This window comes from Microcebus murinus, chromosome 3 (assembly GCF_040939455.1).
Source record: "Microcebus murinus isolate Inina chromosome 3, M.murinus_Inina_mat1.0, whole genome shotgun sequence".
Taxonomy (NCBI): Eukaryota; Metazoa; Chordata; class Mammalia; order Primates; family Cheirogaleidae; genus Microcebus; species Microcebus murinus.
This window is the reverse complement of record NC_134106.1, coordinates 13149132-13169189: the sequence shown is the minus strand read 5'-3', so window position 1 is coordinate 13169189 and position 20058 is coordinate 13149132.

Below are 20058 nucleotides of genomic sequence, written 5' to 3'. Positions count from 1 at the left end.
GGGTTGCTTCAGGTATAGCTGGAAGCAGGCACAGAGATAAGTACACAAGAGGTATGGAAGTGAATGTTTTGTGTTTAAATGGCAGTCGGGCTTCTGGCAAGCACATAACCATGGCTCTATTGACCGGGCAGATTTTGGCTTATGCAAATGCAACCAGTAGTAATTACGGGAAAAACAGAGGAAGACCAGTGTTGGCATGGAGGCTGATGAGCTTAGTCATGCATATGTTGAACATAGGATGTTCAGTTAGCTGGTGAATGACTGGAGCTTAATCTTGACAGAGTTACCTGGGCTGGAGATAGAGTTTGAGGGGTCATCACCGTATAGATAGTATTTTTTGTAAATTAGAAGGTGGTGATAACTTGCATTTGAAAAAAAGTGTTCAAAAATTAACAGTGAAACTCGTAAACTCTTTTCCAATTCACCTGTTGGAATAAAGGTCTTTCATATTCCTGAGAGATCCTATTGACATGGTAAATTTCTATGGGAATTTTCTCTATGCTGAGCAAAGTCAGTTACAGAAAATTTCAGGGTTTATGTTTTTCATATCTAAATGGCATTTATTTCAAACACATAATGGTCGTTACTGACAGGAAGCCATGCAAATGTTCCTCTTTTATAATTTACTGAAATTGCTTGTTATTTTTAGAGGGAGTCAGGCATTAGTGAACCCCTTGCTGAAAACAAGTCTTTGATAAGTTGATAGTTTAAAATTCAACATAAATTGCACCATTCCCAATACCAATAATTCCAGCAGATTTTATAGTGTGCACTACAATTTTTAAAAACATTTTTAAAATATGTCCTCAATAGTCCTGAATGACACAGGGGCAGCCATCATCACATTTTTCTAGAGGGCTAAGCTGGCACTGGAGGGCGAAGTGACTTGTGCAATGTCCCAGAGATTGACACAGAGCCCAGGTTATCAGCTCTTTGCATTACACCATTTTCAGTCCCCTTAACAATGCTGAGAGCATTCTATTATGTATTCAGTGAGGAAATCAAGACATGACTGTAGTTTAATTTTAATAATTTATGATTCTTCATAAAGTTGCAAGCCTATGTTCTAAAGGATAATAGATAAACTCTGAAAGTTTAGGTGATAAGAATTTTTTTTTAAATATAATTCTGAGCTAGTAAACTGATGGGAAATCAGGATGCAGTGGGGGTGGCAAATTAGTCACATTTTATTGATAATGCAGTTTGGAGCTCAGGAAATAGTAACAGTGAATTTTGTTTTTCCAATGGCTTTTAAATGATGCTGCAGATAGATTTCCAATACCTGTTGACTAAAACAAATTACTTCAGATACTTACTAGAACTTCCCTTTGAGAAATGAAAAGTCAAAGGCTGTCAAGCACACCTAAATGATAAATAACTATCAATTACCAATATTGTTTTAATAAAACAGCCAGATAGTTGTTTTGAAAGCTACATCATATTGTTGGTCCCTTGAAACCATATTAAAATGAGCCCCATGGAATTAACAGCTTCTTAGAAAAATATCTGCACTAAAAGCAGCCACAAACTTCACTTCTAAAAATATGAAAAATAATAATAAAAAGAAAATCTGCTAAATGGGCAATTGAGAGAGCCAGGGCAAGACTTGGTGGTCTTTGTGTGAAGAAGGGCTGGGTGCTTCAATCTCCTCTCCCACACTTTTGAACTCCACAGAAAGCGGGATAAAGTCATCAAGTTACACGTGTTGGCACCTCCAGGCTTTTAGAACGGGTCGGGCTGAAGGTGAGCAGGAGCAGTTAATGCGTCTGGACTAGGTGTTTGACACATACTATCTTGCTTCATCTTCACAACAGTCCCGCAGCATAGCTGCTATAATCCCCTTTTTACGGACAAGGAAACAGGCTAAGAAAATTTCAGTAATATCCCAGATCCCACGGTTGTGAAATGGATTCAGAGTTAGATCTCAGGTTTTATGTCTGCAAAGCCAGTGTTTGTTTTCCTGCCTTGTCCTGGACATATTATTCCCCAAACCTGGACGTTGACATGTGTGTTTCTCCTCTTCCCCACTGACTCTCCCCAAAACCCTCCTCGACCTTGTCAAGAAAGAGAATTTTTCTCTTGAGTAATGAAGTTGACACTTATCATTGGCTCTGTTTTTTTTTTTTTTTTTTTTTTTCTCAAAATCACTTCTCAAAATCTCCTTTTATCTCTCCTCGGGTCCCCGCGAGGCGCAGGCGGAAGGGTTGGGTGCTTCAGCTATGCCTTCTCTCTCTCTAACTAGCTCATAGAGGTGCTGTGAGCTTTTGAGAAACTCCACACAAACTTCTCCTAACCTGATGGATCAGGACTCAGCAGTTTATCACAACAGGTGGCTTCTTATTTGGACAGCCAGCCTCTTGGGTGTCCATCTGGCTTAATAAACTCCAGGATCTATAGCTGGCACTTCTCTTGCTCTCTCCTCAGAGCGTAGTTCAGTTTACTGTGTGTGCCCTTTGACTGAACTGTTAGCTATCTCTCTTGGAAGTTTGCTTCTTTGGGGGATTTTCTTGAGCAGGATAAACACCCACTTCACCTGTGCTGCTGCAGGTTTCTTGCTGTCCTGTTTCATGACTGTAACCTGAAGACTTGTTTTTCCCCAGCTTAGTATCCTGCAACTCACCATTGTTTCAGAGTAATTTATGCATTCCTAATATGTCATTCCATGGTTTCTCCAAACCAGGCTCATCTTTTCCTCAGCTGAATCATTGCACTTTCTTCCTCTCTTCCACTCCTTGCTCTAACTGTCTACTTTAAGTATATCAGATGACCCACTGTCTGCTTTGTGGGCTCTTTGGCCTCACATTGTTCTGTCTTTAGGATGTTCCTGTACCATTCTCACTTCCAAAATCCCCACTCATCTTTAAAGCACCAACTAGAATGTTATTTCCTTTGTGAAGCCTTTTCTCACTGCTCAATACAGATTTAGTGATTCTTTTTCCCTTGGATTTGCATAGCACTTAATGTGTGTCTCTCTTGTTGGAATCACAGCCTTCCCTTATATTTGTACTTTTCTCTAGGCTTTGAGCTTCTGCAGTTTTTCTGACTTATTCCTCTAATATTCTCTGCCTGTGACATAGACTTATTACTCCTTTCTACTAGCTAAATGTACAGATTTAAATCTGACCTGGACCTCAACTTTTTCATGTTCAGACATTTATGTTATTATTTTTGAAATAGTACTTTAAATATTGTTAAATATGTATCAAGCACTTAATAGATAACAAACACTTTGTTAGTATTTTATAATACATTTTTTTAAGCTAATTTTCAAACAACCTTGTGAAATAGAAGTGATTGTTATCCTCATTGTACTGATAAGGCATTTGCAGCTCAGAGGATATGAATACCTTGCCTAGGTCACACAAATAGTTTTCTGGGGTCCAGACTAGTGACCTTGAGCAAAGGAGGTGTATCTAACACAGCTGCCTGGCTTGTTCTCACATGAACTGCCCAATTTTCTAAATATTAAGTATTTGGAGCACATAAAATCAACCATTATTGTTTGGACTTTGGTGGAGTTAGCCTGGCTTTTTCTTTCCAGATTGTAGCTTTACAATTTTCTAATCTGTCCACACAAGGTGTAGGGTCACTGGTATCAGTTTCTGGGGTCTTCTTTAGTTTCATTATTTCTATCTAAAGTATAGCCTAAACAAAGAGGAAAACTTTCTTACAGGAGATTATTTTTCCTCTTGTAAGATGAATCTTCTGATTTTTGTTTACCACTGCTACCTATTTCAGATTTCCCTCTCTGGGTCATTTCTCCCCTGTTTATAATGCTATCCAATTTAGAATAGCAAATTTAATTAATACAATTTATCTTCTTTAAGATTAATGAAAACAAGAAGACCAAAGGCAGAGTTGAACTCTCTGGCAGCTCATTCTAACATAAAATATTGATAAAATCTTTGTGCTATTTTATTGTTCATAAGAGATTCTGTTGGGGGCAAAATCTCATTCTAATGAACTCTTTCTATGTGTATGGATCATTCTAGAGATAATACTTGGCTTGTAGGGTAAAGAAATTAGTTTACCATAGCGTTCAGGGTCAGGTCCAGACAAAGATGGACCACAGTAGCAGCAGAGAGAATAACCTAGAATTGAGGTCAAATTACCAGGTCGAAGTCTGGAATTATAGGTTAGGATATAAGCAGTTAGGAGACAGAGTAAAAGGTGGGGGTCCAGAAATGTGAGATCATTTGGATGTATGTGAAAACTTGACCCTTACATACTTCTGTCTAACTCATGCAGTCTTCTTCCTCCTGTTTTAATCGTGCTGGGAGCAGGACTAGCCTATTTCCCCTTCCTCGGGCATGTCTGTAATCACATAGATCCACACGCAGCATGTGTTGCTTCTCGATAGGATGTCAGTTACACACACAAACATGTTGGCTGCAAGCGCTGCCTCGTAAGACAGAAGCATGTCCAGAGAGCACAGCAGAGATGATATCAGTGTGAATTATGATTCTTCATAACTTTAGGGAAAATGAGAGATGTAATTTGCTCCATGATACCTGGATACCAACTAAACAACTAACCCCAAATACACACGAACACGCACACGGACCAATAGCTACGTGCACTGAGATACAAGGCTTTGATGATAGCAGGGCAGGGAGCAGAACACGAAGGCGTTTGTTAAAAAGGTCAAATCCTATGCATCCGATAAGGGACTGATAACTAGAATATACTTAGAACTCACGAAAATTAGAAAGAAAAAATCAAATAACCCCATTAAAAAGTGGGCAAAGGACTTGAACAGAAATTTTTCTAAAGAAGACAGAAGAATGGCCAACAAACATATGAAGAAATGCTCAACATCTCTAATCATCAGGGAAATGCAAATCAAAACCACAATGAGATATCACTTAACCCCAGTGAGAATGGCCTTTATCAAAAAATCTCCAAATAATAAATGCTGGCGTGGTTGCGGAGAGAGAGGAACACTCCTACACTGCTGGTGGGACTGCAAACTAGTTCAACCTCTGTGGAAAGCAATATGGAGATACCTAAAAGCGATACAAGTGAATCTACCATTTGATCCAGCAATCCCATTGCTGGGCATCTACCCAAATGATCCAGTGACACTCTACAAAAAAGACACCTGCACTCGAATGTTTATAGCAGCACAATTCATAATTGCAAGGCTGTGGAAACAGCCCAAATGCCCATCAATCAAAGAATGGATTAATAAAATGTGGTATATGTACACCATGGAGTACTATTCAGCTCTAAGAAACAATGGTGATATAGCACACCTTATATTTTCCTGGTTAGAGCTGGAACCCATACTACTAAGTGAAGTATCCCAAGAATGGAAAAACAAGCACCAGATATATTCTCCAGCAAACTGGTATTAACTGAGTAGCACCTAAGTGGACACATAGGTGCTACAGTAATAGGGTATTGGGCAGGGGGGAGGGGGGAGGGGGGCGGGTATATACATACATAGTGAGTGAGATGTGCACCATCTGGGGGATGGTCATGATGGAGACTCAGACTTTTGGGGGGAGGGGGGGAAATGGGCATTTATTGAAACCTTAAAATCTGTACCCCCATAATATGCCAAAATAAAAAAAATAATTAAAAAAAAAAAAAAAAAGGTCAAATTTGCATCCGACCTCCAGAAAGCCCAGGATGCCCATATCAGACTGTGTGATAGACATCTAAATGAGTATAGACTTTTCTTTATAGTCACATCATGGGAACTCAAGTTTGCAGGATCATTTCCGTAAAACTTTAAGGCTTTAAGGCTCAGGAGCATACACATGCATATGCCTTACCATGTCATGAGAGTGCAAGGTAAAGTATCAAAACCAACGGTAGAACACAATTTGATTTAGGGCTACCCTTTTTGCACATTACAAAAATATCATTTAGAAGGCAAAGTATATGTTTAAATAATGCAGTCTCATCCACATTTTTTACATTGAATGGTCTTCATCCAAATGTGGTCCTCTTCATCAGACTTAGAATGGCAACTTGTATTAGAGGAAAGTCAAGGAATTTAATCTTTAGAAAGAATAGGCTGAGGCTTACTTAGCTTCTCCCTTAGTGTCCATGTAATTAATCTTTTACAATTTATTTTAATTGCACATGTCTCTTATTCCACATCTGGAAAACTTCATTCAAGTTATTTACCTTAAAACAATGACATAATTATTCTGCTCAATGAATGGGACTTTTTCAGTCTCCTGGTGTGAGCTGGGTGCTAGTGGGGCTTAGATGACAGCTTGGTCACTCGCTTCAGGTTGTGTCAGTGTCATGACCTCTTAAGACAACATTGTGCTGCTCGGAGGGAGTGCAGGTCGTGATGACCTTAGAAACAGGATTTGTTCATTGCTACTACTTTCTACTATTAAGGGAAACAATCTCCAACTGCTTATCAACATGAGTGAAATTAAGGAAATGCTAAATTTATAAACCCATTATGGCTACAGTGATTCTATTTTGGGGATTATGTATTCAAAATCTATAAAATACAGAGCTCGTAAGAGGGAAATAGGGAACATGGAATTAAAACACTATTCATTTACATTCTCATTTCTGGAGTTATTTTTAGGGAATTAGAGAGCAGAAGAAACTTTCTATAAATTTCTCTAATATTTTCCAATTCTAATGCAGAAAATAGGCCTTGGGAAGCAAGTATTTCTCAATTTTACGGGATATTGAACTTTGGAAAATAATAGCAAACCTATCAGTGGGAATCTATAAAAATATCCCTTTATCTATTCTTCAGGTATGTACATGGAAAGTGACCAAGTATAAACTAAACTTTTTCTATGTGACCTATTTTGATGCATTAAACTACTTAATGAAATCACAAATATATGAGCATTATGAAAATTATTGAGCATGCTAAAAAATTTTATTTAGGGGAAAATTCTCCAGAATTATCAAACTTTGTAAGTCACCTAAATTAAATTTCAGTTGTTTAAAATATTTAAGTAAATTGAAATTATAAGTTACAAAAATATACAGGCATAGTTAATTGAGCTTGCAAAGGACACAAACAATAAGAATAACCATGAAGGCAAAGACTGACATGTTTGACTAGATTAAAATATAAAACCTCAATACATTAATAATGTTGATTTCACATATGAAATATGGATTGATATACTTTCTTTGTGAAGCATTTTAATAAGCCAATAAGAAAAGCACTAAAATTTAAAAAAATGCAAGGAATAAGTTATATAAGAATAAACATAAGTGTATAATAAGCACAAATAAAAAACTACAAAACTATTAGTTATTAAAGATATAATTTTAAATGAAAGGATACTGTTTTTACTTGTTTAATAGAAAATAAAGACAAAAAAAGAGGTCAACAATTTATAAAAGTATAAGAGAGATATGATACACATAAATTTATTTCTGTAAATTGGCATAACTTGAGGAATATATTCAGCAATATGGATTGAGCCTTAAAATACCCATATTGGTTTTCCTAGAATATTTATCATATTCTAAGGTGATATGTCCCAGGGCATTAAGCAGAAATACATACAAAATACACCTAAATGGAAATTAAAAGAAAATATTGAACAATACAAAAATTGGTGGTATTTTGTTTTGTTTTGTTTTTCTGAGACAAGGTTTCACTCTGTCAGCTGGGATAAAGTGCAGTGATGTCATCACAGCTCACTGCAACATCAAACTCCTGGGCTCAAGCAATCCTCCTGCCTCAGCCTCCTGAGTAGCTGGGACCATAGGTATGCACCACCACGCCCGGCTAATTTTTTCTTTTTGTAGAGATGGGGTCTTCCTCTTGCTCAGGCAGATCTCAAACTCTTGGCCTCATGTCTTGCTAGGATTATAGGTGTGACTCACTGCATCAGGTCCCCAAAATTGTTCAATAAGTACAGTTACACAATGGAATATTATGCAGCCATTAAAATGTTTTCAAATAACATTTACTTTAAAAGAAATATTTTGAGAATTTTTATAAATTGATATCTTATTTTTTATTAAAAAAAGATGACGTGAATAGAAAGAAGGATGATAATTTAGATTGTAGAGTAGGAATAGTATTTTTATAGAGTAATCCTGAGAGATATTGGAGAGACTGAGTCAAAATATATCAGGGCTTTAGGACTGCATGCCTATCTGTGACACAGGAAGGAGTTATGAAGTGGCTGAGTTGTTTCACAAGCTCTCTTGAGCTGTGTAAGCTATATAACTTTGGGCATGGGAAAATGTGAAAAGAAATAACTTCTGGCAGGCTTTGAGGACAATTGCTTAGCAAAGTTTAGTTAAATGTGGTGACAACTGTGAAAACTGTGAAATAAGTGTGTGGGGGGGTTGTTTTGTTTTGTTTTTTTCTGTTCTGTTTTAGTATCTTAAACACACAGGCTATATACCCAAGGCTCTATCACCAAGTGCAAATGTAATGAAGACAGGAGTAGCACAGAAAATTTTGGAAGCAGGCCAAGGATCTAATGTCAAGGTACCATGCGTAAGATGCTAGAGCCAGAAGCCAAAGTGGCCTCAGGGACTCATCCCAGCCCTTAAACTGCTCCAATGGAGGCTCCACATCTGGATAGAAAACATGTGAAAGTTCGTCTGGTGTCAAATCTGAAGTCAAAGCCTGCAAGAGGTAAGTAGCGATCAGATGTAAGGTCTTCAGTAACTAGTAGTATAAGGGAGCCCTGTGGATTATAGTTTATTATGATATTCTGATAATTATTATTTTTAATGCCACTATTTATACCTGTCACACAGTAGAAATGCAGATGATTAGAAAGAACTGCTGAACTGTTTATGTTATCATTTAAAGTATTAGCCACTTTGTTCAATGTTTTTATTAAGGCTTCTTAACAAATAGAATTCATTTAAAGAATTCATGCCGTGTGCTCACAGGAAATGTACATACTTAAATGCATTTATCTAGTTAACTGAAAAATTCAAAATATTCAAATACAGGAGGGAAAGGAAATGAGCAACAAAAACTAAAAGTGTAAAAAGGAAATAAATAAGGGTAAAAGAAATGATAAAGTAAAGAAAAATAGATTTTGTCAATAAAATGTAATCAAATTATTTTATAAGACCGATATGATAACTAAAAATTGACAAGTCTGACAAAAAAGAAAATATAAATAATGATCTTAGGAATAAGAAAGATGGTGTACTTATACTAAGCAAGTAAAAATCATTAGAATATTCTGTCTGACATCAAACCAATATATTGGAAAATATACATAAAACTGATGGACTTTTAGAAAAATATATATTATATGTTGATCCAAGAAATGATAAAAAACCAGTATTAAACATCAATTGTATTAAAAAAATTGAAATGTTTGTCAGAGTCTATCCCTTAGAAATTAATCATGCTTAGATATTTTTAAGGTTGACTTCCACAAAATATTGAAAAAAGAAATAATGTTTTAAATTTGTTCCATGAATCAAAATATAATAAGATAAGCAACTTCCCATTTTATGATATGCAGCTGTGATAATCTTGTGATACACAAAGTGGATAAACAAAAAAATATTTAGACCAATCATAATTTTAATACATATAGAAAAATATAAATTAAAAATGTAAATTAAAATACTATTTGACAGTGCATTTGAATACTATTTAACAGGGCCTTAAAGTAATGGTATATATTAAACAATTACAGTTTATCTTAGGAATGCTAAGCTATTTCAACATTAGGAAATCTATTATTATAATTTGCATGAAGAAGAAAAACATGATTTCTTAAAATTAAGAGCAAAACAAACCAACCAAAAGATTTTTGCTTCCTTCTGTGATGGATTAACAAAAAATGGATGACCTTCCCACTTTTAATAGCTAAATTACTAGATGAAATATATGAAAAAAATATCCCCAGACATTGGACAACAGGAAGCACAAGAAAATGATCCCTGAGAAAAGAAAAGCAAACATGGCAAACCCTGCAGTTGGTCAGCTCCTCTCAGCCATCTGGAGATAGTTTCCATGTTGTATCACAAGGACAGGAGACCAATTAATTAAATAGAAAACAGAAAACAAGAGAAAAATATGATGAATAATGCAAAAGCTGGTTCTTAAAAAGATCAATAAATGGATAAAGCTTTAGATAGATTAATCATGGAAAAAAGAAAGCAAAAGAGAGAAGGCAGAGATTACCAGTCTAAGGGGACAATTTTGCAAATCTTACAGACATTAAAAAGATGAAAAGGGAATAATATGACCCACTTTTTGCTAATTAATTCAAAACTAAGTAGAAAGGGACAAATTCCAATCCTCATGCAAGAATAATTAGTTAGGAAAAAAGAATGTGTGTGTGAGTGTGTGTGTGTGTGTGTGTGTGTGTGTATAAATTTGTAGCTTAAAAACTTGTTTAAAAGAAAATTTCTAGCCTGAATGTCTCTAGTAATAAATTCTACAAATGCTTTAAAGGGTATATAACATCAATTCCACACAAACTCTCTCAGAAAATAGAAGAGGAGTTTGTATTTCCTAACTCATTTTATGAGAATGATATTACCCTGATATCAATACCAAAGTCAGTGCAGAGAAAAATAACTGCAAGCCAGTATCCTTTATGAATATAGCTGTCTTTCTTAAAAAATTGAGCATTAAAATATATATATATATATATATATATATATATATATATATATATATAAAAGATAATACATCACGACTATGATGACTATGAGGAGTTTATCCTAGGAATGCAAGGTTGGTTGAACGTTAAAAAGTTAATCAATGTAACTTCCCATATCCATAGACTAAAGCATAAAATCCACATAATCATCCCAATATGTGCAGAAAAAGCAGTTGTCAACATCCAGTATTATTCCATTATAAAAATTCTCAATAAAATAACAATGAGAAGGAACTTCCTCAATGAAATAAAAAGCATCTATGAGAAACTACAACTAACATCATACATACTTAAAATTGAAAGTTTGAATATTACCCTGAAAGACTGGGAAAAAAAGAATATTACCCTGTAAGACAGGGAAAAAAGAAATTCACTGTCAAGAATTGTTTAGCTCCATTCTGAAGGTTCTACTTAGTACAGTAAGGCAGGAAAAATAATTTTCTCCTAGATTGAAACAGAAGAAATAAAACTCTTTATTATGACATAATCTAACCTATAAAGAAAATCTTGAAGAATTTATAAAACCACCTACTAGAATTAATAAGTAAGTTTAACAATTTGTGGTTAATTTTTATGAACGCTGGTGGTCAGGAGTGTGCACTAGTCTGTGTTTGTTCCTTAGGTCAACTTTGTTAACAACATTGAAATCTACTATAGTCTTTTTTTGCTTATTGTTGCAGAACAAGAGAGGTTTGTCATGTACTCCTCAAATAATGTCTCCTTCTGGACCTGTCGATTTTTGCTTTACATGTTTTGAGCCTATAATATTTTATTCATAAAAATCTAAAACTCTTGTATCCTCTCGATGAATTAAAATAATAAATAATTACTAGTTTGATATACCATTAATTTTGATATACAATTGTTTCTCTTTGTTTCCAGTTTTATGGCTTCCTTCTTTTATGTCAATTTTATCTTCTGAATATACAATACATTTACATGGTTCAAAAGGCAAAATTGTTCTCCATGACCCCAGCATACCAGAGCTCCAGTCCTCGGCCCCTTTAACTCACATGAGAGCTGTACGGGGTATGCCTACTTCCCAGTCTCCATGTTCTGACTGCTTGCTTGACCTGAATGGAATTCTTTATTGACATTTTAGGCTGAATAATTCTTTGCTGTAGGGGCCTATCTTTTGCATTATAAGGTGATTGGCAGCATTTCTGGCCTCTGCTACTGGGTGCCAGTAGCACCTGCTCCCACTCGGGCATGGCATTCAACAGTGTCTCCATACATTGTTAAATATTCCCTGGCCGGGGCAGGGGTGGAGGGATGATCCTCATTGAGAACCATTAAAGTCAGACCCTCCGAGAAAGCATTTTGTTATGTTGATGAAAATTATATTCTTATACTTCAAATATCAGATTTTTAGCCAACATGGTTGATATTTGTGGGGAAAATGAAATTACCTGCAATTATTTCTTGCCTTGATCGAGCCTCTCTTTGAAACTTTTGAGGGGTAGCTATGCCAGAGAAAGGGATCCTTCTAAATGCCTTAGTAGTGATAAGAACAGGCTAATGGGGATTAATGGAGTGTGTGTGAGAGAGAAAGGGAGAGAGAGAGAGAGAAATAGAAAGATAGAGAAATGTATAACACTGTCCTCTATGTGGCTGTAAGAAAGCCAGTTTCTGCAGGGAGCTTTCTTGCCTCAGGTCTGCTGAGGGTGGCCATGCTCTGTGTTCTCTTCTGAGACAGTCAGCACCACCTGCCTTGACTCACCCAGCGCAAGTAAACCATGGCACCAACACTCATAAGAAACTTAATGTCAGTCTTGAATAAAGCAGTCAGGCCAGTCATGTGGCAAAGATTTATGAGTCCGGGTGACAAAGGAAATGGAAAGTCTTGCTGTGAAAAGGCTGATAAGCTCCATTAGCGAGGTTTATATGGTTAGTAATGCAGCTTTTATTTGTTCTGCCAAAATATTCACTGTTTTCTTCCACTCCATGTATCACTCTGTTTCTATTGACTGATATTTTTAAACCCATTAATTATTTAAGGACAAGGGAGGCATTATTAAGGATATGTCAAAATGAAGGCTTTTGGAGAACATACTTCATTCAGAGAATAGCTGAGGAAAAAATGTACACAGACAAGAACATCTGCCTCTTATTAGACTGGTTAGCAAAGCACTATCCGTGTTTCAGGCAACAGACATCTGTTGAGAGTAAATTTTGCACTTGGGGACACCAGTAAGACATGGGGCCTGCCTCTCCAGCAGCTTATCGTTAGGATGCCCAGGTTAGGGCATTTTCGAAAGTGAAAGGGGTGCTGTTAATAAATGCACTGGATAACCAGCATGATGGAGACTGAATTGGGTCCAAACCAGGATGAACTGGCTCTGAATTTTATCCTACTGTTGGGGAGACAAGATACCTAATCAACAAGATTCATATGACCTTGTACTTAGAGGCATGGCAGATGAAACACTGAATTATTGACGAAGGGTAGAAGAGTGCTGAATTCTTGTATTCTGGGGACAAGAGGTGGGAGGAGGAGATAAAATTCATGAAACACTCTGAGAGAGATGAGTGACATTGTTTCAGCACCAACCATATGTTATCCATGCAGAACGGAGCATGCTCCCGCACAAGGTCTTCTAGCATTCTCAAAGCCTTCCAAGGGAAGCAATTTTGTACAAATCGAATGCTTAGTGATGCATTGATGATATTGTCATTAAGGCTGGATCAGTTCAGTTCAAAGCTATTTATTAAGCATGTGTATCAGGAAGCACTCAATTCAGGACAATTTAGGACATAAAGAGGATGCCTTTCTTCAGGAAGTTTACCATGTGTAGAAGATGCTTGCAGTACAGTGAGAATTTTTTTTAAGGGAGATTTTAGAATCTGTTTTAGTAAAGGGAGTGAATACTGTATACCATTGAGTTTTTCAGGACCTAAAGAAAGTGAACATTTTACCTGCTTTCTGAAACTTGTACTTTTTTAAAGCTAGAAATACAGGAGTATTTAATGGCAGCTCTTGGTCAATTCATATGTATTTGATAAGTACACCTGGCATTGTAGCTGTGTTACCTCATTCAGTCTTCATAATATCATTCAAAGCATGTATTATCTCATTTTACAACTGATGATACTGGGATTTTAAATGGCAATGACAATTTTGAGTCACAGGCTAAAGGAGAGCTGGAACTGTGAACGGGACTTATGTTAGACATTTCCCTCAAATCTACCTGACACCTCTTCTGGACAATGGACAGCAGAGTGTGGATGGCTTCACAGCAGTGGCAGAGGAAGCGTTTGGGAGGTCAACAATGCTGACCCAAACGTCGGGACAACTGCTTGGTCTCAGATAGTGCAGGTGGTAATCCAGTTTTTTATATATTCTATTCTATTGCATATAGTAAATTATATTTCTTTTACAGACAAAGAGATGGCAGTTTCTTTGTTTTAGGTAAATGAAATAGAGAGACCAAACTGAGTCCACTGTTTCCCTGTTCATTGTTTGCAACATGAGGTGAACAAAGAGCTTGGGTAATTTTCAGTTTATTTTGAGGATAAAGGGACTACGTACTTCCATAGTCTCTCACATTTAGTAGTATTCATGATGTTATAATGTCTTCAAATTGAAAGAATAAGAAAAATGCCGTTGTCTTTATTTCAAATGCAAACACTGCAAATAAGATTAGGTTCAACAGAAAAGGGGAGGGATTTGAGAAATTATTTAATGGAAATGTTTTGGATGGCTTAATGAGGACAGAAGGTGACTTTGTGGCTAGACAGGAAGATGAAATGACAAAGGAAAGAAACAAGACAGCAACCACAGGAGAAGTCATTAAGTTCTCCTTAGACAGGATTTTGGTGGTATTGGGACCTTGACTAAAGGAATAGATAGAGTAAAACATCTCTCCTGCCTTTCCCATATGAACGACACCATTGAATAGCCAAACAGCAAATGAAGGGAAGTTTCTCTTTATATTTTCTCCAGCTCATGCACGAAGATCTCATCGAACGCATAAGTGATGGAGCTAGGTATTGCACATCAATGGCTGCTAACGTCATTGAACAAGATACAACAAGTATATTCCTTCTTGTGAAAGAACACACCACTACTTACTCCTGTGCTGATAGTCTTGAGAGTATGATTTGGTTAATAGCTGTGCACAAGCTGGGAAGGTCGGGGGCAGTACAGGTCACCTGTCCTGCCTGGTTGTTGCAAGGCTGTTACCAGAATCTCACTCTCCTGATTTTCAACACAGTATTCTTTCCTCCTTCCTGTTTTTCCACACCTTGGGTATTCCCTTACTTCCTTAGCTCTGGAATCCCAGTATGGTAGTTAATGTCCCATAAAATCTATGGTCCAGAATAATATTAATGTGGTCATTTACAGGAGAAAAGGGGACTTGTCCCTTTCCCCAGCCAGATCCTCTTCCCTAGGCCTGTGTAACTTTCTTAGGTAGAGGTGAGCCCTCCATATCCCCTGCCCTTGACCCTCTCTTTAATTAATTAGCTTAGATTTTCATGTTTCTAGGAGAAGCTGAAGTGTCAATTATCAATTCTCTTTGAACAATTGTGATTCATTTTGGAGAAAATCTCAACCCTAAAGAGAAATCAGAGGACGTTAGTGTTCCTGTGGCAGAGGAATAGAGAACTTTCTTGAAAGTCTCTGACTAAACATGTGGCATAACATTTGGAACAAAATTTATTTCTTGGGGCAGATTAATGCCATAGCCAAGAGCTATTTCTTGGCAGAAGCTTCTGGGCTGATGGAGGAGGCAAAGACCAGGATAATGCTGAGCTACTTGGCATCCTTTAATCAAACTCTTAGGCTTTTTGTTGTGGCTCAGAGAATATCCTCTTTACACTTGAGTATGAACAGTGGGAGCTGACTAATACATAAATTAACAAGCTCTCCAACAGACAAGTCAATGTAAACTAGCTAACAGACAAGTCAACGTAAACTAGCTAACAAAGTACTTACTATAGGAAGTGCTATGTCATGGTTGAGAGCACAGGCTCTGGTACAAACTGTGCTTAAATCCTAGATCCACACTTTTCTAGCTGCATAACCTTAAAATAAGGCACCTTTACTGCTTATGCCTTGATTTTCTCACCCGTAAAATGGAGATGATAACAGCACTTATTTCATGGAGCTTCACTGGAATATTATGAGAATTAAATGAGAGAATACATATAAAGCCCTTAGACCAGGGCCTGGTACATAATAAGCTCTCGGTCAACATCAGCCATTGTTAGATACCTGATCTGGTTGAAATCTGGCTCCAAATCATCCTTTGCCAAGAAGCCTCTCTTGATTCCTTTCCTTCACATCCATTACTCTTCTTCTCTCATGGCATGAAAGGGTGAAGAGTTTAGAAGATGATGATAATGACATTTATAAATCAAGTTACTGGGGCAGAAAATGACACTTCTTTAAACCTCTTGTCTGTATCAATAACATGTGGATAAAGTAACACCTACCTGTCAAAGTTAAGAGAATTGAATGAGATAATGGTAGTGTTTAGTAGAAGCCTGGAGGGTAGGTTTCAGTAAAAATGAATAGTTCTCCCTCATGGAGGGCTCACAATCTGCCTTTATGCTTCTGAAGTATTGACTTCATTCCTAGTGCTTTGCACCACTGCCAACACGATCACTCCACATTCAGATACTTGGTTTCTGACACATGGACCAAGTCCCATTTCTTAGGGTAAATTATAGGGACTGGCAGAGGGCATGAAACGGATATTGTTAATGCGTTCACCATTCAACAGATATTTTCTAGGTGGCAACTATGTGCCAGGCACCATGAAAGAGAGACATGAGATCTATCAATCCAGATAGACAGCTTCTGCTCTGATGGGGCTGGTAGACTTACGAGACATATTGAATTAATAATTACACAAATGATCATTATGTCAGTGAATTTGGGTGTATTGTTTTTGGATTTTACTCCAGAAATAATTTGGATAGAACATTCAACCTTAAATTCTTAAAAACCTTTGGGCTTTTTGTTTACTGTTTCTAGATTTATTAATTAAAAGTTGTCATTGGGAGGCAGGGTGCTGTCTCACTTAAGGAAATGAGCTGCTTGACGAGTTAATGAACTTGACATCTCTGTAAGGGTTCACGCTGTCTTCGTGGAATGTTACTATTTCCTTGGATTTTGTGAACCACATAGCACACATCTGTAGTGCTCCAAGGATTCTGCTATAGATTGAATGTTTATGTCTCCCCGAAATTTATGTTGGAATCTCTAATCCCTAATGTGGAGGTATCTGGAGGTAGGGTCTTTGGGAGGCGATTAGGTTGTGAAGGTGGAGCCTTCACGAATGGAATTAATGCCATTAGAAAAGAGAATCCAGAGAGCTCCCTCATCCTTTCTCCCTGTGAAGACACAGGGAGAAGATGGCCATCTGCAAACAAGAAAGTGGGCCACAGCAGACACCAAATCTACCAGTGCCTTGATCCTGGACTTCCCAGTCTCTACAACTGTGAGAAATACATTTCCGTTGTTTATAATCACTCAGCCTGTGGTACTCTGTTACAGCAGGTCTGAAGGACTTGGACTAAGACAGATCTTTAGCTGGACGATATGTCCAAAACACTGATTCTCCAAGCTAAGGAAATACAGGCAGTTGGCTGATATACTTAGCAGTGACAATAGGTTTACAGATTTGATTTTGACAACTGAGTCCATTGATTTTTTTCTGGCCCACACCTGAAGTGAGCACTTCAGGTAAGTGAGAGTCCTATTACATATAGTAAGAACTTGCAACCATCTTTGCACCAAAAAGAAAAAAATATATATTGAATCCTTCAATGCCCAAATTGAATTTTGTTGAAAGTATGAAGTAATTTCACTGTCAAAATACCTTCTGTCAAAACCTGTAAGGCTTCCATTCCTCCTCAGAATGAAACTGCTTGGGTAATAAAGTTCATTTTGTTTAATATTTCATCTATTGTAAGGGAATGGGTTTAAAGGAATGTCTGCTGATACTAAGGGAAATCTGGTCAGGCATTGGGAGAGTCCATGTGGGTGGCTGAGTGGAGCTAAAGGAACATTATCTGTATTTTTAGAGTGCTCAGGTAAAAGCTTGCTCAATAAAAGGAGGCACAGCCCTATGGAAGTAGGAAATGGAGTGAGCAAAAGTTGAGGAGGGCCCTCCCTGTCGCTCCTGCCCTGTTCTCCCTGTACTTCCTCTGCGGACTGCCCTTCCTGTGACTCAGTGGAGATGGCAGGAGGTGCCCGCTTCACAGCTTTGGGCTTTTGTAAATTTATGCTCCAGACACCAGGCTGTGCTGAGATTGAGATCTCCAGCCACAAGTCCAAATGTCTAGGAAAGGCCTGGGATCTCTCCACGTTGTGTAGGTGTCAGCCGTGGCCATGGGGATGGGACCCTTCATGTGACTTGACTGAAAGGCACACACTTGTATGAATGGCGGGGGGACAGTTTTCAGGGAAATAGGATGTCTTTCACTCAAAGCTTGGGAGAACACCTCGAAGGATGTCTACTATATCCACTTTAAGCTGTTGTAAGAATAATTGCACTAAAAGAGTAGATTTTAAGCATTCTCACCACAAAAAAGTGGTAAGTATGGGTGGTAATGCATATTTTAGCCATATTTAGCCATTCTATGATGCATATATATTTCAAAACATCACATTGTACATGATAAATATATACAATTTGTATTTGTCAATTAAAATAAATAAGTAAATGAATAAATATGAATAATTGAGGGGATGAATTTGCATTCTAAGTGGAAAAACTAGTATGAATTATAAACACATCTTGTTCAGAAACACAGATAAACAAAATATAATGAAAATTAATCTTTATTTTGCCTGAGCATAAAATATAATTAAACTACTCCTCAAATTCATAATGAACTTAGTTTGTCTTCATTGAGCACTCACCATTTGCATGCCTTCAAGCCTTCTTATGATTAATGACAAAGTCAACCTGAGTTGTGTTTTGCCACAAAGAACACTGTGAGGCAGGAATCATCCTTGGGGGGACTTTCAGACAGAAGTAGCTGTATCACTTCCCTAAAGGGTCACCTCTGTTACCCGGGACACACTCAGAGCCTCAGAGCTTCCAAAGAACAAGGATTTAAACATATAAGGGGACTGAATTAATATGGAATAAAGTTGCCACTTATTCATTGGAAATTAGATGGTGGCACAATCTCACTCAATGCCCTAAACTCTGCAGTCCTTGTGAACTCTCCCTGCTACCCCAATTTGGGCCATCTACCTTCTAATATTTTTAGAATCTGTGGCCACTTCTTCATCTGTGCAGACCTTACCATATCTCAGCAGTGTTACTGAAAAACTAGTTTTATAAACTATACATTCTTTAGTGAACGAATGTAAAGTACATTCACTTTGGGTTGCCCCTGGAACACAGAAATGGAAAAGACATGGTCCCTGCCTAGAAGAGGCTCTACCGGACTTTGTTCTGGTTGTCCTTGTACCAATTGTCATAATTATGATTATTGCTGATTTGCTACTAAGGAAGAAGTTTTGAAGAGAGCTATAGGCTAAGCCTTAGCCTGATTGGGTTTGATCAGATTTAGTTTTGTTAGAGGTCAGTAGTTCTTAATATTTAAAAATAACTCTTGTAGTGTTTACCCGTGTCTTAGAGCTGTTCGTGTGTGCACGTGTTCATGCATGTTTGCCTAGGGTTGGCATTAGGGTATGGAGTTTTGATTTTACCAAATATCTGATATACTGATTTTACTTACTCTCACCAACCTGCTGTTCTTGACAAGGAATCCTCAGATACAATCAAGTAAAAAATAAATCACAAAGGCTTTTGTGGTATTTAGTGATACTTGCTTTATAAGATCAAGATAAGCATTAATGGGAAATGGAAGACTTTTATTTGGTGATCAACTTTTGACTAATTTAGAAGACAGAAGAAATCAAGCCAGGCATCCCTCAGCCTTTGGCCTCCTACCCTGTTAAATGCATCCACAAGTGTACACGGCCATCCTTCACTTCCTCCTCCCCCCCATGAAGAGAAGAGTCCCTGTCTGTGCTCCAGAATGTGCTTCTGCAGGAATTGGCTGTATCCAAAGCTCCACCAGATCAAATACACAGATCTGACAACATACACAGCTGATAACATACACACATCTCTTCCATTAAACAAAAAAGCCAGGTTCCCCAATGTCTGCTGCAGCTCAACACCTGTGCTGGGTGCGCCTCCATCTCTTCCCTTCCCTGCCTGTTGCCTCTTCCTTTCTTGTTCACTCCTCAGTTTACTTTAATCCAGCTCTCAATCCGCATAAAACTTCTCCTGCCAAGGTCAGCAGTAACCTTGGAGGTACCGAAAGAGACTTATCTATCATCCTTTTGTCCTTGCTGCTGACCATGCCCACAATTCCAAACCCGCCTCCCTCTTTGACTTCTGAGCACCACCCACTTCAGATTCATCCCTGCTGTTTGTTGGTCTCACTGTGACATCCTGCGTGACTTCTCACTAACCCTATCCTT